The 26,874-nt window shown below is 43.9% G+C and overlaps 1 pseudogene across 1 annotated transcript in view; it reads left to right on the top strand.

The window, feature by feature from the left end:
- LOC147659583 (ADP-ribosylation factor-like protein 13B) overlaps positions 1-26,336 on the top strand; it is a 283,841-nt pseudogene extending 257,505 nt beyond the window's left edge. Inside the window, exons 7-8 of the transcript XR_015307207.1 lie at positions 9,306-9,426; positions 26,125-26,336. The product of XR_015307207.1 is annotated as an ADP-ribosylation factor-like protein 13B (transcript). The remainder of the gene's footprint in view (positions 1-9,305; positions 9,427-26,124) is intronic.
- The last annotated feature ends 538 nt before the right edge of the window (positions 26,337-26,874 follow it).

Raw genomic sequence — 26,874 nt, 5'->3', positions numbered from 1 at the left:
CAAAAACCGGTACAACAGGACCAATTGTTACTGGTACTGTCACTGCTTCCATCCCTTTAGTTAATTGCTGAATTAATTCCTCTTTTGCTCTTAAATATTCCGAAACTTCTGGTATATTCCCAAGTCTCTCTGTTCTTATTACATTCCTTGGAAATTCATTTCTCTGTTCTGGAATCTCAGGATAATTTCTGTTCTCTCCTGATGAACTAGAATTACTTCTTGTCCCTACTCTTTCAGGTAATTTTTCGTTATTCTGATTTAAACTGGATGAATTTTCATCAATTTCTCTAGGAGGTGCACTTGGAGAGGTTCCTGAAGAAATTCTCGGGGTAGACCATGACCAATCTGGTTGATAAGGTGGCGGTTTGCGTTTTGTAATATAAATTTCTTCTAAAACCGCATCATCTAATTCTTCATCAATATTACTTTTCTTTTGGGTATTCTTTTCACCTGGTGTTTCAGTAATCATCACTCTTACTGGGTACAAACCATCACACATGTCTGCACGTCTCCTTTGACGCATTCTATCCTCATGAGTTTCCCTATTTATGTATAATTTAGGACCTCTTGTTATACCTCTAGTTTCTCTCTCGAGTTCAATCATCTCATCCTCCCATTCAAATAAAGCCTCAAATTGAGTAGGTCTAGGCTTTGGCACAAGAGCCGTCATTTTTTCCCTCAAGTTTTTCAAAACTTTAATATTAAATGACCCATCTTCCGGCCATTCTAATACACCATCATCTTTGGTATATTGCATCCAATTGTCAAACCAAAGGACAGTATGATAACCATATTCACCTTCCATATATGCTGCGGGTGTTTTGTACTTATGAAGTAATTTTCCACCACACGTTTTAATTTTCTTATCGGGGCTGAATATATTTTTCAATTTCTGAAACCATTTAGGCTTCTTTTCCTCTTTTCTGTACCAATAACTCATGTCTTAAAACTATTCCGCTTTATTTGGAAAAGATCGTAAGTATTTCTTTGTCGTTCCGCTACTATAGCCAATCCGTGCGCGAAACTCACCAACAAGCCAATCAGGTTAAGCCACGTCACTACCTTGCTCAACCAATGGAAGTTCTGTTTTCAGAAAGGACCAATCAGCTATCAGCTCGTTTTGGTCACATGAACCAATCAGTGCGCTTGCTGTGACATATGTTAACCAATCACAGTGCGAACCTTGTGACGTATGCTGCCACTGCAGCTTCACTGTCTCCGCTCCGTAAACTCACCCCTCCTTTACAAAATATTTTCACAGCGCCATTTTGACAATTCTTTCAATGAAATTCAATTAGTAACTACAGAAAAACAAACCATTTGTCTGTTTCGCTAAATAAAGCAATAGTTTTCCCAATCATCCGAGTATTCTTTCTCGTGGAATAGACAACGCTATTCTCACAAAATCATTTATACGCTTTCAAACAGAAAATCCTAACCATGCATACATGAAATCTCTGGTAGGACTTTAACCTGCCAATAGAAAATCCTCATTCGCCAGTAAGAATAGACGACGCTTCCTTACCCAGTTACCCTTCACTCAAGCTTGGATAAATCCTATTACTATTTTCACAGCGAGTTTTAAAACAGGCTCCTAGTCCCTATACTCAAAGCTACAATTTCATAGAGAATCCTCACTATACATTCAACCTATCACACCTAAAATCCCTAAACTTGTGCTGTACGTCCACAACACTAGCGATATGTCAATACCGCAGTTTTTTTTAAACAGAACAAATGCTCTGTGCAACTTCACCTGTTACACTACTCTTTTGCCGGCAACCAGGAATTTTCACACTGCTGGAAAAAACCTTTCGACTACATGTAACAAGTAAACGAACTTACCATGTTTTAGACATATATCCTATGTCATTCATTTCTGACCAAGTCCGGGGCACATCATAAGCCCCTATTGTTCTTAGATTTACCATCCTTCTAGCTTCCTCAAAGAGCAACATTCGTCCGAACGCAAAGTTCACTTCCTACTCTTGGCAGGCTTTCCAGGCTTTTTGTCCTTGGTCTTTACAACAAGAACACATTCGTCTTGACCATAACGCTTCTGATTTATTATTTGTTTAATCAGCAAAAGAGAATTCCTCTTCCTGCACGTGAGTGAAGACTTCACTCTGGTCAAGTTTCATATTTTCCTTCAGCACTGCCAGACATTTTCTTTCAGGCTCGTTCGAGAACTAATATTTAAACAAACACAAAACTTTAATAAATTTGAGTAATGAAAATTATTCTGTTACCCACCCCCTTTGCTAAAGTTAATCCATTAGTTTATGTTATCTAGCTTTAAGCACATATAAGCAGCATTTTTATTTACCATCTTCTTTTTAGACCTACAGGATTCTCCATGAGCCTTTGCCACATATAAGACAAGATATAGACAAAAGCACATTTAAAATAGGCATATGCCATTAATTAAACAGCCGCAATTAATGTTGACTGAATCAATAAACAAGGTTAGTTCATTATTTTTCAACTTACCTGCAAATGCAACATAGAGCATATAAATTAGTCCCGTGTGTCATGAATGTATTTTAATCTAGGTTGATTAGTACATTTTCATGCATAAACTCATTAATACGATTATTTATCATGGAAGTTTAACTTTGCGAGTCAAAATATAATTCATTTCTGAACCTCGCTTCATCACACTGTAACACCCAACTACCACTCATGTATTGCCCTCTTGACGCAAGGTTTTGCGAAGCAGTACAAAGCACAATATGCACCAAGAAAAGGGCACCTTTCTAGCACAAAATCCATTTGATGCTGCAAAGTAAACCCACTTGCCAGACTTGCATCATTTTGCATGGCTTTGTGGTGGACCAAAGTCTAACGAAATCAATGCTTTTCTAGAAGGACAGAAAAAAGACACCCTTCAAATGCGGGAGGTTTGACAAGTGAAACATTCATTTTATTAATGCTTACATTACAGTAAATCAGGCAGCATTATAACTATCCCCTGTATCACATTCATTTATATAGATGACCATGCAGGATCTGGTTCAATTATCATTTGAAAATTAAGGAACAGGGTGAGGAGTCTGCTTTAAAATATAGTGCATTTCTTTAAATTCAGCTTGCACGCTGAACATATTCTCAGGTGAAGTAAGTGTTTTAAAATGAGCTAAGCGTTTTCTCTTGACCTTGGCTATTGACTTTCACCTGTGGACTCTGCTAAGCATTATTATGAGGTTCCCTGTCGCAACTAGGCGCCCCATGTCTGTGGCCCTGAACAAATCCCATTGATCACCTCAAACCCATTAACACTTAAATACACTCACTCTATCCACATGCCCCTCAAACAAATTCTATAGTGTTCCTCACCCCTTACACTGCAGACCTCATAACTCATTACAACCTCACACTCCCTGCCTCACACCTCCCAGACACCTGCCTATCCATAAGATATCGCATTCTGCCTGTATACCGAGCAAACAAGACAAGAGGAGGACACATCATTATACACAAATCCTACTGACCCTGCACTCCAAGTGAGCAAGCAAAACCAAAATCCTTCATTCACATGAAATGCCTCGTTCCACTCTGTGATGTGACAACCACATTTAATCTAATCTACAGGTTCCCTTGACTCAACAAGAGCATCAGTAATTAAATCTCAGACCTTATCGCCATCTCACCCATCCAACACAACCATAACACCCTACTCAGAAATGTCAAACACCCCAGCATTACAAGCCCTAGGAAGATGAGTCTCCTTTGTTGAGCCCACCATGATAAACATGAAACATCCCATTACCTAAACAACCCATGTCACAGGCTACATTGTTAAGCTCTCACCCACTTCATCATCCTCATCACCTTGCTATATGCTCAGTCAACACAAACAGGCCAATTGAAGCAACAACAAAAAACGTTTCACTCCTTCAAGAAGTTCTCAGTTGACGTCATGCAACATAAACTCAGGTTCCTCCTTGACATGATTGCCCAGCAACTAATGGCAACTCTCTTCTCAACAACTTTAAATACACCCACTAAGAATCATGTTAACTGCAGTGCCCCTCAGAACAAAACAAAAAAACACTCACATAACCATTTGCACCCAAAAACGTATCAACAAGAAGTGCACCTTATGCAAACAAGAAAATGCGAGAAAAGGAAATCCTTAGATTACCCCACACTTTCTAAATCTCTCTGCTCTACATGCAAGAACATTATTAATTCAGACACAACCCTGTAACACACCAAAACCATCACCATTCATAAGTCTTTTGAGAGTATATAGGATGGTTCCTAATTCTATACCTGAACAATATCTTCTCTATTCCCTGTCGTTAGGAGGCAATTGATTTCAACAAGAAAAATACCTCGGAATGTTCTCTTAAGGACTGCTCCTCTAACCCGACTAACCAAGAAAACCAAACATTCGCATGGACTGAGGAAGTAGATTTTCATGATATCAAAAATGCCTTCACTCAAGTATCTATACCAGCACTTGTATGGGAAAAGTAACCCTACACTGTAGAGGCTGATAGTTCCAATACCTTAGAGGGAGTCATATTGTTACACTGATGAAAGAACAGTTCAGAGTAATTACTATTTATTTATTGATAGTATTTATAAAGTGCATCATCATCCCCTAAAGGATATCCCAGTGCTAGACCTAAATTACACAAACTCCATGCACTATGAGGCCATTAAAGTGGAAACAGCAAGGTCGTCAACATCTGCTGAAAAGTTAGCAGGTCTGAAGTCAAACAAACTAGCAAAAGAAGGGTTGGAGCAAGATACCTGCACCTGTTGTGGCCAGTGACTTTTGAGTAGTATGATGGTGCTTGGGAAACCTAGGAACACAACCCTATCTGTTCCTTCAAGGACAAAGTCCTAAACAAACAACATAAGCTGTGGAATCAGCACCCATCAACAAAATATTTCTTTGTAATAACAATCAATGTCCTTTAGATCAATGGTTAGAGTCCATATCAAATGAACAGGTCCGAACTTGATGATCGTATATTTTCAATTCTTTATTTTGTTTTCACAGTAGAAAAAATGTTCAAGTTCGGACCTGTTCATTTGATATGGACTCTAACCATTGATCTAAAGGACATTGATTGTTATTACAAAGAAATATTTTGTTGATGGGTGCTGATGCCACAGCTTATGAGGTCTGAAGTCAAGCAAAGATTAAGAGGGAAGGTATTCCAGTAAGAGGCCGCTCAGGAATCAAAAGCATGGACACCCATTCTGGATTTCTTTATCCTACTACTATATAAAAGGGCCTGATAAGAAGAGGGGAGAGTGCACCCTGGTTTGTAAAAGGAACTTGTCACGCAAAGGTGCAGGAACAGTGTAGATTGGTAATGGCTCTCTTGCACACAGGAGACCAGTGGTGAGAATTCAGGCAGGCCCTAGTCGGACTCCTCTTGGTATTATTACAAATCAATCTTGCCGCTGCATTTTGAATAGATTGGAGGTGGGTGAACTAGTAGGCAGCCATTCCTAGATACAGCTCGTTGCCATAGTCACGCCTACTCATAATCAATGCTTGTACTGCACTCTTCCGTCCCACTACTGGGATCCACCAAAATATCCTGTGCAGCACCCGCAGGAGTCCAAAACAACTCCTGCACACAGCATTTGCCTGATCATGCATACAGAGAGAGTCGTTGATTAGAAAGTCCAAATTCCTGACCACCCTCTTTGACCTTAGAGCAGGACCTTAAAGCAAAGGCCACCAGGAGTTGTTGCAAACTCTGCAATACCACAGGGGGTGCCATAATGTTACAAAGATGAAAGTACAGTTCAGAGTTGTTATTACATTCAGCTACCAAAAATTCTGCGACTGTGATCAATTATATGATTTGTGAGATGGAACTCTTTGCCTTTCGCTCAGCTTTTACTGAGTGGGGACAGTATTTGGAAGGTTCTTCTGCTGTTGCTATTTTAACACATTACAATGATTTACAACTTCTTAAGAGAGCTCATTGCATAAATCACTTGGCTGGATGGTCTATTGCTGTCAGCTTTAAATATAAGCGCACCCAAATTGTGGGAAAGATACATTTTGATTAGATACATCATCAAGCAGTTTAGTTGAGTCTAAGGTGACTATAACAGTGCTCCCCCATTCTTCACAACGCCCCAATGTCTACCTGTAATACAGGCAGACTATCAGAACATATCACAAGGGGTATTGAAGAAAGATCTGGACATAGAAAACCTCCAAAAGACTCATACACATCTCTTTAAAGAAATAAAAGGGTATCAATTGCTTCACCAACAGTTGGTTATTCCCCAAGACTCCATAAATAAATACATAAAAAAATAGTTCTATGATAACCCTGGTGGTAGACATTTTGATGAACAATTGCACACCTTGTACAATGTCAATTTTGGTGGCCAAGTATAAAGAAGGAGATGCATGTATATGTAAATACATGCTCTGCATGTGCTTTGTCCAAGACCGACAAGAATAAAGCCGTACTACTTCATCCTCTTCTTTACACCTGACTAATCATAGTCCTAGCTTTCAGTTGATTTTGTCACAGATTTACCTCCCTCTCAAACGATGACAGTTGTAATAGTTTTTGTGGATTATCCAACAAAATGATCTAACTTCATACCATAAAAGGGATTGTCCACAATTATGAATGTGCTTTAATCTCACTGACTCACATCTATCGTTCATATAGACTACCAGTTAATCTGCTATCCGACAGAGGAACACAGTTCACATCCAATTTTTGGCAATAGTTTATTAGAATATTATAAATTCAACCCAATCTTTCAATGGAACACCACCCCTAAATTGATGGTCAGACAGAGCAGCTCAATCAAAAGCTGGAACAATATATGGATTGTTACACTCATGCTCAACAGGAACAATTAGGAGGCTATCTTGCTGTGGCAAACTTCACCTATTAAGGAGCATGCATCTCTGGATTCCAGCCTTTTTGTGCCTTGTTTGCCTTTCATCCAAAAACAATGCCTCTCCGAACTGTCTTTCGCTAAATTCATGTTGTCTCTACCTAGGAAGAAACAAGGACAGTTTGTTGCAACTGGTTCCCCTATAAGAAGATATGCACTCTCTGCCTGTGAAGGCTGCCGTACATCTGTCTTGTATCCTGACGCTTTATCTTAAATTTTTTATTTTGACAGAGATCTCTGTAAGAGAATGGAAAGATCTGGATATAGCTGCTGCTATCCCTGCTAATTGTAGAGGGTTTGATTGGGAGAGTCCAAATTGAGGGGTTATTGCCATCATTGTTAAGAATAAGCGTTCTACTTCTTCTATCACAAACACTTCTCTCAAATAAGCAGAGCTAATAGCACTCTAGCCCATTTCTAGCAATTATATGAACATATACTGCCTCAACGATCTTATAGATTGGTTTGAGCGGGTTAAGCGGGCTGTAGTGGCTCCAACTCATGTGGTAGAGCATAAGCTGGATGGGAGTTTCGCCTCCCTATCCTGCCCATAAGAACACATGGCTTCTGATAAAGAAGGATATACTCTTCAAATCATTTGTCTTGGTCCACAGAGCACTGCACCATTATGATGCAGCCTATCTTAGGGCCAGAATTAGTTTCTATGCCCCCTCTAGAAACCTGCGATTAGCCTTCAGCCTTCTTACTAGGATTCCTAATATTTGCCACAAGATAATGGGTGGACAGACCTTCTCCTACCTTGGGCCAGTGGCATGGAAAATACTGCATTTTAAGCTACGGTCTGTAGCTGTTACCGCTGTGTTCAAGAAAAGTTTAAAGATCTGGCTCTTACAACAAAAGTAGATGATCTGACCTGGATGGCTGAAAGGCTCAGCACCTGGACACTCAATGGAGAAGCTGTGCGCTTTATAAGTCACATTTCCTTCATTCATTTAACAAAATCAGTGCCAAGCAACACATCAAAATGTATTACTTCAAATTTAAAGTATGACTCTGGGAAAAAATAACATGGGGAGTTATGCATAAGCATTATACAATGCCAAAGCAGGTCTGAATACAACCTCAGAAGTAAGTATTAAGGCGAAAAAGTTATCAATGGAGAACTGGCGTGTTAGATCAAGTTGTGCCTATGAAAGCTATTGTAACTCATTGATCAAACTCAAAAGAGCTCGATGTTCAGACACACTAGTTTCTGTAGAAAGGCATATAAAGCTGCTGTAAGATAATGATGAGAAGACTTCAATCCTAATAATAAAGTGATCTGTAGAGCTGCTTTATAAGCATACAACCAAGTGATTAAGAACCGCCCTCAGTGTTGCCTTCCAAATACATCTTGAATGCAGCCACCCTCACTCGGAAAGGGCTAGTCACTTACATGAGCATTCATACCATATTTACTGTTCTCCCTCCCTACTTATCACAGAGAATGTCTGCCAAAAATGTATCTGAAACTTACCAACAAAAAAGTTATAAAATCCTTTCTAACTTTACTAAGCAGAATTACAGGCTGACGTGTATGGCAGTGGCATGCACAATGTCCCATTCACAAGGTACAAATCAAACTTGGCAAGATTAGATCAAGCTCCCACTTGGACCTTTGTAATGTGAAGGTGATATGATGAGGGAAATATGTTATGGCAACCTAAACCCAGAGCTGCACAGCCTCTTTTTAATTGCTAGTGGGACCGCTGAAAGACGAGAACAAAGCAGTTTTTATAATACTACTTAAGAAAGAAGATAGAGCCAGTTGATTGATGCTACTACTTGCCCATCCCAGAGCTACTTTTTCTGACAAGATGGTTAAAATGACAATACAAACAGTCAGCTGATCATCAGAAGAATAACCAAATTGCCATCTCTTGATACATGTGGGATTCAGGTTGGCACATGGTACTGATACTTTTGATTGCAATGCTAGACAATCTGCAGACCACTCTAGATTGGGGTAAAATAGCAGTTATGGTCCTTTTAGTCCAATCTGCCACAGCTGACACAATTTTCCATCATTTTCTTATCTTGAAACTGCAAGAGGTATAAGTGGGGAGCAGGATCCCAAAGCTGGGGATTTGTATTTTGTTCTGTTTTCAGCTTTTTAACTGTTTTTTATTACTTATATTTGTTTTATATATAGTTTTTACGTTAAGCCTGTCTGCTCTGTGCCATAGCTACCAGGGGTTGAGCTCATATTTAAATTACTGAAAGGTTTACTGGGCCTAACAAGAATAGTGATATTGTTACTTGTGGTGGAGCACCAATCACCCCAAATAATAATCCACTTTCTCATAAGACACATTAAAGAGAACAGGTTTTCAAGATGGCAGAATGTTCTCATTTAGTCTTAAAAATATGGCAGTGTTATCTCACATCTTTTGATTCTCCCTCAGCAGAGAGCTGCAGGTCAGTCGCGATGAGCTCATTGAAGGACGAGCCAAACTTGTGGAACATAAACCATTAAGAAGTGTTAAGATGAGTCCTTTGCAACCGATCCACAACATTCTCTCACAGGTAAATTGCTGAGTTTGATCATGTAATTGCCTCTGAAATCCCACAGACCTACACACCTCCAAACTAGCTCCTTATACTGTTGAGCCACATGGACCCAGCCTTCTTTTCTCACTATGGTGCAATGATCTGCAGGCATCAAAATAAAATACAAGTCTGTACTCTGTGAAAGACAGATGCCACTGGACAACATTATTTCAAGGAAATACCTTACAGATGGAGGTTATTCAGGTCTGTGGTAATGTAAGTCTTTTTTCTTTGTATAGGTAGTAGTAGTAGTAGTAGTACAAAGCTTTATTTCGATATGAAATATCTTAAAAAGCACATTGGCAGATAAAAATACAATTCATTTTTAAAAGACATTAGATAAACACTTGAACAAAGTACAACAGGTAATGTTGCCGTATCGTTTGGAACCTCCTGGGGCTGCTGCAGTTTGTTTGTAAAGGTGCCACAGAAAACAACATTGCAGTAGTCTAGTAGGGGACAATTGTGGCTCTTGTGATTTAAAGTTGATGGTCCTATTGGAGCAGTGAAGTCATGAAGGGATGTAATCACCATCACCGAGGGTAGTGTCTAAAACCTGCAGTTGAAGAGAGGATTATGATTGATGTGTCAGGTTTCCAGGCACTTGTGGCTTGATATCGGAATACCTTGAACTTGGTAAATGAAGACCATCTCCCTTTATTTCACGATTGCAGAAGTAAAGAGGTCCTTGATGAAACAATGGAATATATCATCCTGATACTGTTTTCCTGGCACTTCCCATTCCTATGCAATACAATGGTGTTTACTTTGAGATTAAGGTTTATGAAACATGCTAAATCATTGAAAATAAAATGCAAACATATTCACCATGGTTTATTCATAGGGAACAGTGGCATTTTTTCTTGAGTTTTTTTTATAACTGATGTGTGGATGTTAGAATTCTCAAGGAAGGTGGGTGACCCAAGATCCCAAGGGTTGGCAATGAGTTTTATTTGTAAACACATTTGTGTACTGCTTCACTCCTGGTAGTTGATGGGTGAGCAGGCTAGAGCTTTGCTTCACCATTCCTTCATGCAGTCTTGGCAGTCATGACCATGCCTCTTCTGGTGTCGAAAGCACTGCTGCATGCACTTTTTGGAGTATGAAAGGGGAGTCTCTGGAGGACTATATTGTAGCATTGCGAGAGACCTATTGGAAATTGAGGGGTATATTATCAACAACTAGCGATATTTATCGCTAAATAGGCCGGATTTTATCGCAGAGATAACGTGCTATTAGCAACGTTTATCTCTAAAGCGATAAAAATTCCGGCGATAGTGACGAAATGCGTGAATATCGCTGGAAATCCAGCGGTATTCAGGCATTATCGCTAATAGGGACGTAGCCTGAATATCCACCTCCCATTGGACATACAGGCTGAGAACTGGTCTGAGCAGGCGCTAGGTTTTGGAGATATTCGCGCTTAACGCGAATATTTCCATCGCTACGCAAGCGTTGATAATAGGCGATAGCTGTGTTAGCGACTGCTTTCAGCCGCTAACAGGTTGGGTACGCCCACTTTGCATGTAATTAGCGATAAATATCACTGACATGCAAAGAGGGCCCCAAAACGCTCGCTATCGCCTACAAGCTGTCGCTTGCTGCTGTTAGTGACAGCTTGCTAATAGGGCGATAAAATTATCGCCGCTTAGCGACCGAAAACGGACGCTAAAGCGGCGATAATCTCATATTGCCCGCCTTGGTAATATGCCCCTGAGTCACTCCTTGCTGCTGGACTACTCCAGGGTGGAGGTGCACTGGATATTTACGGTTGGGCCAAATGTAGGTGAGGATGTAGATTTCGATGCAGCACAAACAACTCTTATGGTCTCCTTTAGGCCGCTCTGCATCAAATATTTTGAAACCTTTAACCACATCGCTGCTGCGGTTATTTTTGCGCTGTGCGGCTGTTTTCGATTAACCGCGTTACATGACGAGCTCAGCTCGTCATCCGCACACGTCACCTGTGGCTGATGACGAGCTGAGCTCGTCATCAGCATCGAAGGGGTTAAGCACTGGAGAGTGAGAAAGGAGCAGGATGAGCCAATTGACTGACTCCCTTCATGTTTGTGGCACATTTCAAGCATGTCTGCTTTTCTGAACCGTATTGGTGAAATTCAGGATTTTAATATGTAAGGCACTCATCTGCAAGTGTCTGCCAACACATACCGCATGGAACTCGAAGTTGCCTCAGAATACATGTCATCGCTGCATGTGGCAATGACTAATATAAGCCAGTTAATGTTGCTTATCTTTGATGCCCAGAAAAGGCTAATGAGAATGACTGATGTCATGGTCAAGAGACGAGAGAACTGCAGCACAAATGTATCTGTTCTGCAAAGAGTTTATCATGCATTAGGTGCAGCATAGCAGACCATTTCACAAGAGTGTGAAGGGCACTATCGAACCTATAAAGGAGGCTGCCTTCAAAGAAGACCTACTCAGAGTGGGTACTGACTACATGCAGAACCAGAAACTCCTGAGGCGGAAGCCGGGAGACAAAGACCTTGCTTTTAAAATTGATTGATGCACGTGTGTTATTGTGTGTCATTGTGAAATACTTGTGTTTTTAAAACCAATCCCCTACCTGGCTGCACAGGACTCGACCTTGGAAACCTACCGCTCAGCTGACCAGCGCTGACAGCGGCTCCCCCCAAACAAACACGGCGCCATTGCCGCCGTGTAACGAAACCACGCCCCCTTGGAGGCCACGCCCTGCATCTACATAAAAACATGTGTCACTTCTGTACGCGCAGCGGATGGGCGCAGCGGGCGCGCCAGCAGCGCGCCGAAGGCGCGCCAAAGGCAAGCCCGTCTAGGCCCGTCCGGGCCCAGCCGGCCCCAGGCCCTACCACTATGCCCATTTTCGCCGGGAATAATCTGACATACTCCAGGGACAAGCTTCTAGCCCTGAAAACCCAGAAACACCCAGCCTGCACGCGCACCTTGACAGGCGACAACCCATTCAGTAGATGCAATCTCTGCAACCCTGTCGGCTTGGATCCCGCTCCCAGTGGACTTCAACTAGGCCTACTTAATTGCAGGTCGCTTGTGAAGCACGCGCACGAAATCAACCTCCTAATTACGAACCACGCCACAGACATCCTGTTCCTAACTGAAACTTGGCTCACTGCCAGTAACGGTCCCGACATAGTCCTCGCACTCCCTCCCGGGTACCTTATTTACTCGCTGAACAGACCAGAGGGCAGAGGAGGTGGACTTGCCATAATCTATAAAGACGCCTTTACCTGTAGATCCTCCGACGGCAACATCAAGGGATGCGAAAGCTGTCACTTCGCCATACAAATTTCCCCAGTTACCTCGCTAACGGGAATGTTGGTATACCGCCCTCCGGGCCACCTGGCGGAATTTCCTAGCAAAATCATCGATCAGATCTCCAGTGAGTGTACATCCGCCTCCAACTACCTATTACTGGGGGACCTCAATGTCCACTTCTTGGACCAGGTCGATAAGCAGGCAACAGAACTGCTACAGGACATTACCTCCACTGGCCTCGATCTGAAAAATCCACAGGCCACTCATGTAAGAGGGCAATTGCTCGACCCCATATTTACTAATATTTTAGACCTGAAAACCCAAGATCACGTCCCCCTTCCTTGGACCGACCACTTCCTGGTCCCCTTTGTATGGCCTATCAACATTCCGCCCCCTCCTCCCCCCAAAATCAGAACCCTTACCAGACAATGGCATGAATTGGATCCAGACGAATGGGCAGCCAAACTAGGGGAAAACGTTCCCCTCCCCTCTCAAGACCCCATAGCCGCGGATAAGGAATTCAACACCTGGCTCACCCATTCCCTTGATGCCATCCTGCCAAAAACCAGCTCTCTGAAAAGCATCAAGGGAGTCAACCCATCCCCCTGGTACACCCCCGAACTCAACCTTCTGCGGAAGGCCTGTAAGAGGAACGAACGCCTCTGGAGGAAGGACAAAACAGCAGAGAAAAAAGACATATTCCGTACCTCCGTAAATACCTACAAAAAGGAGTTACGTAACACCAAAATCGCATTCTACGAGAGCAGAATCAAAAACGCTGCATGCTCGGCCCACGAAACCTACGCCGTTCTTAAAGAACTCCTTCACCCCCCTGATCCCCCTCTCAAACCACTCGACCCCAAAGAAGCGGAAAGCAAATATACCAATCTTGCTACCTTCTTTGACGAGAAAATACAAAAAATTCTCGCGGCCATTCCCCCCTCCGAACCGTGTAAACTGGGTCACAAGGATTGGGACTCCTCCAGGCCCTCTCCCTCCCTGGACGCCTTCGGTCCAGTCACCACGGAACAGGTCACGGCAACACTGGCCTCAATCAAAAGTGGGTCCCCTCTTGACCCCGCACCCCTCCGCTTCCTGAAAAAAGTGACCAACTCCATCACCCCCCCCCCTTACGGCACTGATTAACTCCTCCCTCTCGCAGGGTATAGTTCCCCCCAGCTGGAAAGCGGCGGCAGTCAAAGGTCTTCTAAAAAAACCCTCTTTGGACCCATCTCCCTTCTCCCAGGAAATAGTAAGATCACGGAAAAGCTAGTGAATAAACAACTATCACCTTTCCTGGAGAGCAACAACCTACTAGAGGTCTCCCAGACAGGGTTTCGTCCAGGCCAGGGCACGGACATCGCCCTCCTGGCAGCAGTGGAAAAGGCCAGATGCATTCTGGACACAGGAGGATCAGTGGCAGTGATCCTCCTAGACCTCAGTGCGGCCTTCGACACTGTGGACCATCTTACCCTAATCCAACGTCTGGGAGAAATCGGAGTAAGAGGTACGGCCCTGACGTGGCTAAAGTCCTTTCTAGCAGGCCGTTCCTTCCAAGTCTGGGAGAACGACAGCCACTCACCCGATATCCCCCTCCGCTGTGGAGTACCGCAGGGCTCATCCTTGAGCCCTACGTTATTCAACGTATACATGGCCCCTCTGGAGAAACTGGTCAGTCCGTTCGGCGTATCAATCATCAATTACGCCGACGACACCCAGCTGGTGGTAACCCTCTCACACCCCCATCACTCCCCCTCTGATCTTCACAGTTGTCTCACCGAAGTCCACCGCTGGATGAACCTCTCCTCACTAAAGTTAAACGGCTCAAAGACCGAGATACTGATGCTTGGCCACAGACTACCCTCCCTGCCGCCTCACCTCTGGCCCAACTGTCTGGGTGATCCCCCTGATCCCAAGGAAGAGGTCAAAAGCCTGGGTGTGTGGATCAAAAAAGACCTGAGCTTCAGAACACAGGCAAAAAAGACGGCAGGAACATGCTTCGGACTTCTCAGAGCCTGTAGAAAGATCTTCCCTTTACTCCCTGCGAACGCCAAGAAACTCCTGATTCAGGGCCTCATCCTGGCGAGACTGGACTACTGCAACGCAATCTACCTGGGAGCCCCCGAAGCTACCCTCAACACCTTGCAGAAAGTCCAAAACGCCGCAGCTCGCCTACTTACTGGCACACCTGCAAGATCCTCGGCTAAGCCAGCTCTCAAGTCTCTCCACTGGCTCCCAGTCAGAGAAAGGGTTGCCTTCAAGGCTCTATGTCTTGCCCACAAAACCCTTAACAACAACGGCCCCCCTCTCCTTAAGGATTTCATTATTCCCTACAAGGCGGAAAGGGCCCTCCGGTCCAGCGGAGAAAATTTCATCACAGTCCCCAGAGTTAAAAAAGCCAGGACCGGTGGCCGCCGCTTCTCGGTCCACACGGCCAAACACTGGAACAACCTCCCACGTAGACTGAGGACAGAACTCAATCTCCTTCAGTTTAGGAAATCACTAAAAACCTTCCTTTTTCTTCATCCATAACTCCCTCCTCTGCGGAAACCACAGGAGATTCAGGTTTAGCGCTGGGATGCTTTAGGGTTACTACGCGCTCTACAAAACCTTTAAATAAATAAATAAATAAATAAATAAATAAATGCAGGTGATAATTTGACCAGCATCGTCATTAACTAGCTGCAGGACAATGTTGAAATGTTAAAGATATCACTGAATATTTCAGTATCTGGACCCAGTGACAGGCCAATCCAAACGCTTTAGTGAGTGGAAGAAAAAGTTGCTGCTACTAGCCTACTTAAAGCTATTATTGTGTAAAAACTAGAAAAAACAGTAATAATGCAGCCAAGAGAAGGAATGGGGAAACAAAACATCAAATCCCTATACAATTGACAGGGCCGTTTCTACCATCAGGCAGGATTATGCGGCCGCCTAGGGCGGCAGAATGGCTAGGGTGGCAAAAGGGGGAGAAATTGTGTAGGCCTTCTACAATTCCACATCGCGTGATGTCACGTTTGGGCCGTGTGCGCCGCGATCTTTGCTGTGCCAGCATGGCTGCGCTGCGCGTGTCATCACGGGTCACAGTACAGACAGAGAAACAGTCAGGTACGGAGGTATGCACCAGGCGGCGGTGCGCCAGGGGGTGACAAGTGGAGCGAAGCACAGCTGGCAACTAATAGCTCTCCTGAGAGTAAAAAGCGAGTGTGTGATCCGGTGACTCCATCTCTGGACAGGCCTCGCTTTGCCCCTCTTCTCCCCCTCTCAGCCGTGGGTGTTTCTGTTCTCAAAACTGTGTACAAAAGGACTGCAGGGACCGCCCTGCCCGATAAATATACACGTAGGGTTTTTCACGATGCCTATCTACTCACGAAAGCACAGAGGAGAGTAAAACATTGAGGCACATGGCCTCGTGTAGACAGAGGAACAAAAAGCTGAAACATTCAGTGGAGCGGAAGGACATGGAGGGCCTGACAGGGACACAGCGGTCCAGGAGACATATAGAGATGAGAACAAGAGCAGATGCACATTGAGGTGGGTGGTGGTGGGGGGGGGAGGGGAGAGTGGTAAGGTGCAGATGGTAGCTGAGTGTGAGAGGAGGGTTGAAAGTAGGGTGGGGGTGAGGAGAGGATGAGAGAGGAGAGGTGACATGACAGGCCTGTGGACTGCACTTACCATCTGACCTTTAAGAACTTACAGGTGATGAGGAGACCTGGCAGACCCAAGGACACCACCGGAAGGGGGAGCTGCAGAAGTACGAAGGCATTGGGAGGGAGGGGGGCTGGGGTACAGAGACAGGGAAATATACAGGGGGCTGTGTGAAGAGGGATGAGGTGAGGGGTGAGGAGAGAATTGCTTAAGGGGATGAGGTAGAAAGAAAAGAGAGAACAGAGGAGAGAACAGATCAAGGAGAGAGGGGCAGGCAGTCAAAGACCAGCGCTTCTTTATCTGTGTCCTTCCAGGCCTTCGTGCATGAGACGGCCTATCTGGAAGTGTGTATGTTAAAGAATTAAGGTTATAGAAACATAATGGGGTGATTAAGGGTTATCGGTAATTCGAGAAAAAAATATCCCTGCTATTGTTTGAGACAATTTGGCATTCTAAGATATAATTAAGGCCTGAGTGAAAGTTTCATAATAGCTGGAAAATCGCAAGTAATGAGAATATCGGCATTGCATGAATTTTATAAATTAAGTTTTGTTATTTTGCTATTGTAAAATGTTGCTTACTTTTCAACCAGAGGGCACTAGTTCAAAGAGAAAAGTCCTCGCAAGAACGTTAGAACTATGGTTGAGATGCATTTGTTCTCAAACCAGTCTCCTGCTGGTATCTTTTGTGACTTGTTTTATTACCTGGAGTAAGCCCTTGTGTGTAAATTTCATTTGAGATACTGGCCAAGAGCATTTTAGGAAATTTGCGTCATTTTGTGAAATATTTGTTAAAGAGATGTCATTTTGAAAACAAAAATCACAATTTCGTCGACCCCCAGTGTGGGGTGAACCTCCTAATTAGTGGTGAGAAAACTCTGCAATCTGGTTAAACTCCCTGTTGTTCTTCGTTGTTAATGGTGATGATAGGGAGTTGTGAATACTTTCGCTGTCAGTAAGGAGTGTACAACATGCAGCTATCCAGTCTTCATGCTACTAGCTCAAATACAAGCTATTTTATATCTAATGCTTTTTATATCTAATTCGTCTAGCCTGGACGACAGGGGGAGAGTGTGATGGTAGTGAAAGGGAGGGGCGGCATTTTTCAATTCTCGCCTAGGGCGGCAAAACACCTAGAAACGGCCCTGGCAATTGAGCATCAATTGTGTGCCTCTTCCCCAAATTTCATCACCATTTATAAATTGTTTCATACAGGCAATCAAGGGAAAGTACACATGACAGAAACTGAAACTTTAAATAATGGTTTTAATAGGTGCATAGCTTATTCAAGAGAAAAGTACATAGAGACCTTGAGAAAAGATACAATTTGCGAGCTTGATTGCAAATTCTCACTTCGCCTTGTCAGGGTTGGAAATGAGGCCTGTGGACATCGGAAGCGAGAGAGCCCAAGCATGCAAAATGGCTGCAGGCTGAACAACATGACGTTATTAATTTGCAATTTATTTAAATCATGCATGATTTAACAGGTGCATCAAAAATTCTCACTATTATTGACACTGGTGCATGGCTACATTCAACTTTCACCGACATCATCAACTGTGTGATGGTGAGCTTGCAAAAGAGAGAAAGTAAAACAAATATGCCAAACAACAAATTCTATCAATTAAACAAAGCTATCCTGAAGGTCTTGGGAAAGGTTGGTCAACGGTAATCAGAACTCAGCGCTAACATTGTTGACACCAGGTTGCAGTCAATGGAAATGACTTAAATTAATGGCATATGTAAGGCTATGTTAAGGAAGCAGATTTCCACTAATGCAAGAAGGTAACATTGAGAGTGATCTTAGAGGTACAAAGATAAGGTCGCTGGGGGGTTCTGGCAGAAAGCAAGGACCTCACCAAGGTTCCGTCAGTAAAGCTCTGTCATCTTCTGGACCGGCACACAGAACCACTCCCTGAAAATCGAAACATCAAACAAAATTATTACACCCAGAGGTAAAAGTAACCATAATAATGGTGGCCCAGCTATTTGGTTCTGGGACACAGAGAAGCCAAAAATGTGTTTATCTCTCTCCCAAGAAACAGCCAGCTCAGGAAGAGTTAGATGAAGGAGACAAGGACTAGCTTGCCTTGAAATTCAATGGTCAGTAAGGATTACAACTGATTTTACTCATTTCCTTTCATGCTACGCCTTCTATGGTGTGATTTATAATAAGGGTAGAATCCATTGCTAAGGGCGGTAAATAATTCAGATGAATATAACTGTTTCAGGTTCACCATCATGGAAGTTACATTCAAGATGTTTTTGTGGATAGTTTCTAAGCAGCTTTTTGTACATAGGAGCAAGTAACCTCTTAGCGATAGGCATGAACTTTGAAGACAGACTACAAATGTGTTGATATAAAGATGGTAACCAGAACTGTGGTTGCCATGTTTAGCCATGATCTTTTCCTGTTTGATTATTGTGGACTCCAAGGGCCATACGCAATATTGTTTGAAGTGCTCTCCTAATCATTTCCTCCAGGGTCTCTCATAGTTAAGATCATGATTCAGCCCTTCGATGTTGTTCATCGAGGAATATGAAACAACAATTAAAGGAAGACCGGTCTGAGACAGAGATGGGCAATGACCTCCATTGTCTGACTTAAAAAACATACTAAACACATGGAGAATCTAGGAATGGCTTAAAACTGGAGAATATTGTCAATGGCGAACACATACTCAAACCTGAATGTGCTCATTTACACTTTTCTCCATTGGGAAGTAAAGCCCAAATCTAAGGGGGCTCCAAAAGTCGAAAAAGGGGACTAGATTATCTTTTTAGGGCTCAACAAATAATGACAATGACAAGCCCTCTGCTTGCAATACTTCAGGAGGAGTGTAAGAGAAGCAGTCCTGAGAATGGTGACACAAATGTAGGAGCAGCTCAAGGGCACAGCTCTTACTATTTTCTGACGTGTACTGCATTACAGTTGTGAGAATGAAGAAAATTGATCTGAGGATGGAGGTGGTGTGTAACCACAAAAACCAGACGGAATCTGGGATGAGGGAACTAGAGGCACGGGGTGCTAGGAGCTGGCAGCCTCCAACAGAAACTGTTTACCATAATAGAGCCGCTCCCAGTGAGGTGTTGCTAGTGCTAGTGCTAATCAATTCATGAGTGCAGGCATCTCACAAAAAGTGAAGGATTGGTCTCACACACCGCCCGGTGTCATGCTTCATCATTGACCAGTCCTCTCCCTCTAAAACGTGGTTTAATAGAGGGCAGTATTACACCTGACGACAGGGATCCACTTCTAAACTAAGTGCGGGCCCATAGAAAAAGATAGAGAGGTTAAAAAGCCATTATAGATGTAAAAATACATTTTAATATTGCTGGCATCTATATGGTAAGTAAAACTAAGTGATCGGTGTAATGGGGATATTATTGTCCCCCTACCGATATCAATGGGGTCGACATGTTTCTGCCAAATGGCCCAGTAGGGTCCATGGCATTCATCAGGACCTAAACAAATAAGTAAACTGCAGGCTCCACTCTAACCAGACTTTGGCGAGAGGATTTCCACTGAGTGGGCTGATGTAGATTACACTCCACCGTGAAATGGCCTGTATCTAAAGCCTGAAAGAAAAACAAGTCGGTTAAAAACTGTGATAGAGCACTAGAAACACAAATCATAATATAGTCAGCCACCCACACCGAAGGTCTATAGTGAGTGGCTATAAGTGCAGCAGTAGTGACAATCATCTGTGCACCACAGAGGAGAAAGTGTCTCCAAAATGCTTACCCTATAGTTGGGACACTGTGCCCCATAGGAGGGTGAGGGCAGGAGACCCCTTGGGGCAAGCGCAAAAATTGTAATGAGGAGAAAAAACATAATAAAAGATGTTTTAGCGAAGGTAAATACTACAAAGAACAAACACATGAGGTTCTGTAGTAAATCAGACTCAAAATACCTGAAAAGGAAACACATTATTCCGCCCATTAATACTCTTAATGATACGTGACGTGATCTCCACCTCTGCGCCTATATCTGTGCTCCTCCGCTCCTCGATGTTAAATGAGTGGAGCGGCATCCGGTTATTTATAGTGTCAGCGCCAGGTAGTTAATGCCAGTCAAGGTTTAATTGGGTGCCGGAGTGCAATATCTGGTGTCCCAACATCGCGCTTTGATGGAGATCCGGAGTTTTGCCTTCCGGAAGCCCAAATATGGGCTTCCGGAAATGTTTCCTGATGGTCAGTGGTCCGTGCAAGTGGACTTGTAGCGGCCGGGGTGGGGCCGGCACCCACTCCGTAAATAGATAGAACGATGGAGGTGGGTGCCTGATGGTGCAGACTGTGCTTTTGTATTCCCGCTGGCTGCAGATTGTCTTAGGGCAGGTTGCAGCAATGACTACCTAAGTCGAGAGTGGTAAGCAGAATGATGGTTAGAGGAGTATGGTCAGGTTAGAGAGAGGAGGGCATACATGGGTGTGGTTATGTTTTTGGCCCTCCCATATTATTCTGCTACAGTTCCTGGTGTGGGTGTGTGCACAATCTAATCTGCCTAATTTGAAGCAGGCTTCTGTTGTGAAGCTAAAGTTGGTTTGACTCACAGAAGAAAAAGGGTCCATGCTTTCCCCACCCCTTCTCACAGAGTTTGGTGTCTCATGTTGGGAGATATTAGGAGTTAAAATTGATGTTTTGTCGTTACATAGCAATATTAGCTTAAGTACTAGACGTGCAAAATTGTCTTTTGGTAAATGTATGGGAACCAAAAAGTACTGTAGATTTGCACGCATGGTCTTGTTTGACATTATTCGTAAATGCAAATAATACACGTTTAAAATAATGGAAGCCCTTCCAAGTCCTTCTTTGCTGGAGATTTGCACCCCAACCCTTCATAACCATCAGTAGGGAATCTGATGCCTACCTTGGACATTAAAGGCTTCTCATTGTTTACCATAATTACACGTTGGAGAGAAAGTCTTGCATATATATTCCTCTAGCGCAGTCCTTCTTCATTGTGGGGTCTTTAAGGCCCTTATCATTTTCCAATTTAGCAACTGGCCTCTCCATCCTCGTTAGTGATTTCTCCAACGTGTGAAGCATGTGACCTGACTCTTTTGTTTCGTATATATTCATACTTTGGTACCATTGATTATCAAATGCTGCTCGAATCCCTCTTGTCATGTACAGGCTTCATTGCCATCATTCTGGAGTGGCTTTTATCCACCAGCACCTTCAGGCCCACTCTTGTGGCAATGCCTTGCATAGTCCCCCAAAGATCCATTCTTTCCCAGTAATCATCAAGCTGTACATGGTATGACTGGAACTGTTCCAGAGGAGCAACAGCATTGTTTTCATTCAGCATGAGGACAACACGCATCTCTGAATAAAACAGGAAATTACATCTCTAGGCTCAGCAGATAATTACCCTGGGCCACATTCCAATATACCTTTTTTTTGTTCATTACAGACAGGGGCTAACCAATTACAAAATAAGAACTGCCGGCCACATCTCATCTAATTCCAGCCTTTTTGGGCCTCTTCAAGGAGATATAGCTTGCATCCTACACAACCGTCATCCTAGCACCCACAAATGGACATACTGTTTGCACTATCCTCCGCAATGCTAGCGGCTCTTCTTGATGTCTCTTGGCCAAGGGTTATTTTCAGGGGATGTCATACTTCTTTTTTAATATTTTTGTACACTGATATATTAGTTTTTAACTGATGCCTTTTAACATTTGTAGGAACTGTACTATATGAGATTTTTATATTTAAATCATCCATAATCAGTTTTTACTGTGTAATTCTGATGTTTGTATTGTTTGTATGGCCTTTTTATGGTATTTTACCGAAATAAAGCTCTTTTGACTGACTGACTGTTTGCACTTAAGGAGTCTCAGTGATACAAACAAAAAAATGCTATTGGTGAAATACTTAAAATAATCTCACCTATGAGTAATTACTCAGGGGCACATTCCATTCCAGCATGTTTTTGCACACAGTGCTACATTCAAATAGGGACCAATCATGTTCAAATTATCCCTGGTCTGGCTCCAGTAGGACCGCTCCAAGCAGAACTGTTTTTTTTCTCTTTTTCTAAGCCATACTTAAAGCTCAATCCCCTGAAAACAGAGCTCATGCTAATCACTCTAGATAACCAACATGTGTACTTGCAGAAATGCCTCTTAGTGTTGAACCTGGACGGTTTCACCACACAGACGGTCACAGATGCTAAATCTCTAGAATTTCACATTTACCCTACCATTAATTTTAAAGCACACATCTCAAATAAACTAAACACATTCTGGGACCTCTAGGTCTTTCAATAACAGAGGCTAACATTTCAACTTAATGGCGGCAAGACAGAGTCACTTATGTCCTCCTCTCTCGGGTGTTCTCCTTGGTGCCCTCAAAAATTGGGCTGCGTCCCAATTCCATCTAAAGTTGCTAGAAATCTGGAGGTGATTTTTGACAACTCCCTTTCTTTTCATGAACACCTAAATTCCTTCACCTCTTCTTGTCCTTTTTATGCGAGAATGCTTCATACGGTTCTACTACTTCTCCCTATGGACTCCCAGAAGACTGTGGTTCAAGTGATCGTTCTGTCTCACTCTGATTACGGGAACTCTCTCTATTTAGACCTTCCTAAATATCTAACATAACAAATCCATCTTTTACAAAATCTAGCTGCTCAACTTCTCTACTGGTCTAATTATGAGTTTGGCGGTCCCACAGTAGACGGTGTGATGCACCGTCAGCTGTGGGACCGCCAAACCCGTGGTGCAACCGCCCACCAGATCAGGAGATTTTTACTGACCTGTAAGGGTCATAAAAGAGCCAAACAGGCAGACCTCTGCTTTCAGAATGCCGACTGCACCTTCCTGCACAGTGTGGCAAACATTCCATACCATGCAGGAAAGAGGGGAGTGCAATTCCAGGGGGGGGGGCACTACCTGTGCCCCCCAGCATGCACCCCCAGGCCCAAATCCAGCAGGGGCTTTTGTTCCAATTCCACCAGCCTTTTCATGGCGGTTAACCATCATGAAAAGTGCAGTGAAATGGCAACTCGGAATATGCTCGGCGATGGGGGCTGCAGCATTGCCAGCATATTCCTGCCATTGAAAGATCACTGGTCCAGCGGGATCCTTGATCCTGGAGGCGCCGGCGGTCTTGTGGTGGTCCGACCGCCGCAATCGTAATGTTGCGGATGGTCCAGCAGTGTGGTGGTTGTTGGACTGCCACAACGGGTACGGCGGTCCTATGGACCACAGTACACGTAATTAGGGCCTGAGTTCTTCTCACAAGATGTTCTATCTCTGGCCACTTCAAAACCCTTCACTGGCTCACTGAGGGCAAACGATCTGTATACAAAACTTTGTGCAACTGCCATCGTACTCTTCAACACAACTGTCCCAATTTTGGGCCCTATTAGGATGGCGGACGGACTTGCGTCCGTCCGCCACCCCAGAGGAGGAGGGACTGTCCGCAGGGGCAGCGGTGGTCCCTCCGTGCAAATTAGGATGTGACCGCCACCCTGGCGGTCACATCCTGTATGTTTAACATTGCGGCGGGTGCTGCTTGAAGCAGCACCCACCGCAATGTTAAAAATTCATGCTTCGCATTTGCATGCACAAAGCGGCAGGCACCACGCGGTGCCTGCCGCTTTGTGCTTGCAAATGCAGGGGGGTACCTTAGGTACCCCCATGTGCACCCCCCACACCCCCATCACCCTGGGGGCCCGCAACGGGCCCCCAAAGAAATCACCGTATGCCTTTCCACGGCCGAGAAGCCGCCGCAGAAAGGCATCTGTTCACCCCCATCCTAATATGGCTGGCGGTGTCTGTTAGACACCGCCTCCATATTAGAGCTTTTCCCCCGCGGTTGTAAGGCGACCGCGGCGGAAAAGCGGCAGACGGTCTTCCTGACCCTCCAGCCATCCTAATCTGGTGGGGGGTCTTTGAAGGCTCCGCAGCGGTTTTTTCCGCATCCTCCGGGCCGGCGGACACTTCCGCCGGCCCGGAGGATGCGGAAAAACGGCAATCCTAATCGGCCCCTTTGTCTGGTGTTGGACATGCAGCTATGTGCCCAGTAGGAAACTCCTATCTGCTTCCACTTACTTCGTCAAAGCACCTTGTATAAAAAAGGCTTGACCGAGTGTTCATTCTTTCTTTTTAACAGCCTCCCATTGGAACACCCTCCCACGGCCTATTCATGCTGAACCCTATAATCCCTTATTTAGGAAGAATCTTAAAAAATAGTTGCTCTGTTAATGTTGTATCTTTTGGTCTTCCCAGTGCAAGGACACGAAGGGCATATTTACATGCATCTATTGCCAAGGGAAGGTCACTTTTTCCAACGTTCCAGTGGAGATACAGGCTTCACCTTATTTACAAGGCAGCTTTAAGCCACTTAACGTGGCTTAACGCTGCCTCGTAAATAAGGCACTCTTTCATGCTATACTTAGCGTGAAAGGGGGGGCAGTGGGTAATGTGATGGGCGTTCCGCTGCAACTCTCATTGATTTTGACACTGCCCCATATGTACAAGGGTGGCATAAATATGGGGAAGTGCCAAAATTAAGACAAAAAAACCTGGACTTAACATGGCGCAACAAGGAGCAATGCTTTATTTCTCCTCGTTTTTGCTCTTTCTATGTGTGCTGCATTGAGCAGCACAAATAGAAACTGCAAAACGCCATGCATGATTGTGTGCAGGCAGCCGTCCCTTCCTGCACATAAATAATAATTTTAAAAATGACGAATTGCAACTTCTATGTGTGTGTGCTGCACAAAGTAGCGCCCATAGAATTTACAAATCATCATTTAAGATTGTTTGGGGCTTATTTATGAGCCCCATGCTCTGCCGGTGCGTCACTTTCTGTGAATCTCCGGTGGCGTAGGAGCCATATTTACCGGCAGCACTAAACCACTTTTTTTGGCTTAATGCTTCCTTGTAAAAATAATTCCCTTTAACATAGTATTCTGCATTAAAGGGGCGTGCAATAGGTGTTGCTGGGGGCGTTCCCAGATTTACGAGAAATCGTAACTCTGAGGCAGTACCAAAAACGGGAGGCACAACGAGAAGAAATATCTTTATTTCTCCTAGTTTTTCCTTTTTCTATGTGTGCTACAGAATTCAGCACACATTCAAAAAGGAGAAAGCCTCTTGGTATCGTTTTTGTGCTGCACAATAATCATTATCCGCAATGCAGGCACCCTTGCACCAGAGCAGGAATAAAGGACAGGAATGCGACATATCTGATAGATACGGCGCATTCCTGCCATTTTCTTTTGCTGGAGGGCAGCGCTGCAGGAAGGCCTGCGGCACTGCCCTACGACAAAAACTCATAAATGAGGCTACTTATGTGCAGGAAGGGACTCCTTCCTGCACATAAACAATCATTACCCCCAACGCAGACACCCTTGCACTATGTTGCAAGGGTGCCTGCGTCGGTGCTAGGCATTTGTAATTGGCGCCAGTGCAGGGGGGAAATGCTGGGCTGCACTACATTGTTTTAAATACGGTGCAGCACTGCGTTTCAAAAGTTGCAGAGCGTGGCGTTAAGCCAAGGAGAATAACGCCACGCTCAGTCATTTTTTTGTAGATATGCCCCTGGGATAAGAGTGAGCTTAATAAATGACATTCATTCCTCATTTAGCTGCACTGCTTTTACTTCTAAAATTGAGAACTGACTCTCAAGCTTGATCCATTTATTGTAGCATTTCTTTAATTTCAAAGAAATAGGGATTTGGTTTTGTAAACATAATGACAATAACTCTGATATGATTTTTTTCTCTACACAGAATGATGATGGTCTAAAGGCCCCAAAGAGCAAGAAGAAGAAGAAAGTGAAGATGAAAACAAAAAGGCTCTGTAAACTTAGGGAGTGTTGTAGAAGCAGAGGAGAGAAAACTGGAAGCAGAAAACAAAATCACTTCAAATGTCAACATCCTCCACAGCAACAGGATTGCTCAGGAGCACCCCACCAGCCAAGAGGAACCGGCTCCTCTCCCAGGTAAAATAATTAATTCCCATTTAACCAGAATAGACTCCTTAGATAATTATTATGCAGTATGGAGCAATATTAAACAATAAGTGCTGTCAGCCTGTCTGTCAGGGTGAATGGGTCGGATGTTATTACTGCCCTGAGGAAAATCTCAATGGGATAAAGGCATCAGTCTTCACTTAGGTGGTGCAGCCAGTTTGACGTCCTTGTCAAGGCATCTGTTGGGCAGTGAGGGTCATTGGTGCCCGCTGCATGGAGGGGGCATGGGGTACCCAGGAACCTACACACACTGGTGGTTCTCAGGGAAACCTACCACCGACAGCATCGCAGATCGATCACATTCAGATGTTTATATACAAGCGCTGGTCTACGTCTGGGTGATGTCTACCATTCCACCACTCGTCCCTTAATACCAATTGGTATTCAGTACTTAAAGGGAAACAGGGCAGGACCAGACCTGCATGGGCTCCCTTCTTACACCCAGCTGGTGCAGCCAAGCTTTGTCCTCCACTCTCGCTGGCAGTCACTAAGGGCCAGATGTATCAAA

Source organism: Lissotriton vulgaris, unplaced genomic scaffold, assembly GCF_964263255.1.
Source record: "Lissotriton vulgaris unplaced genomic scaffold, aLisVul1.2 SCAFFOLD_2400, whole genome shotgun sequence".
NCBI lineage: Eukaryota > Metazoa > Chordata > Amphibia > Caudata > Salamandridae > Lissotriton > Lissotriton vulgaris.
This window is presented reverse-complemented; position numbering and strand designations above follow the sequence as displayed.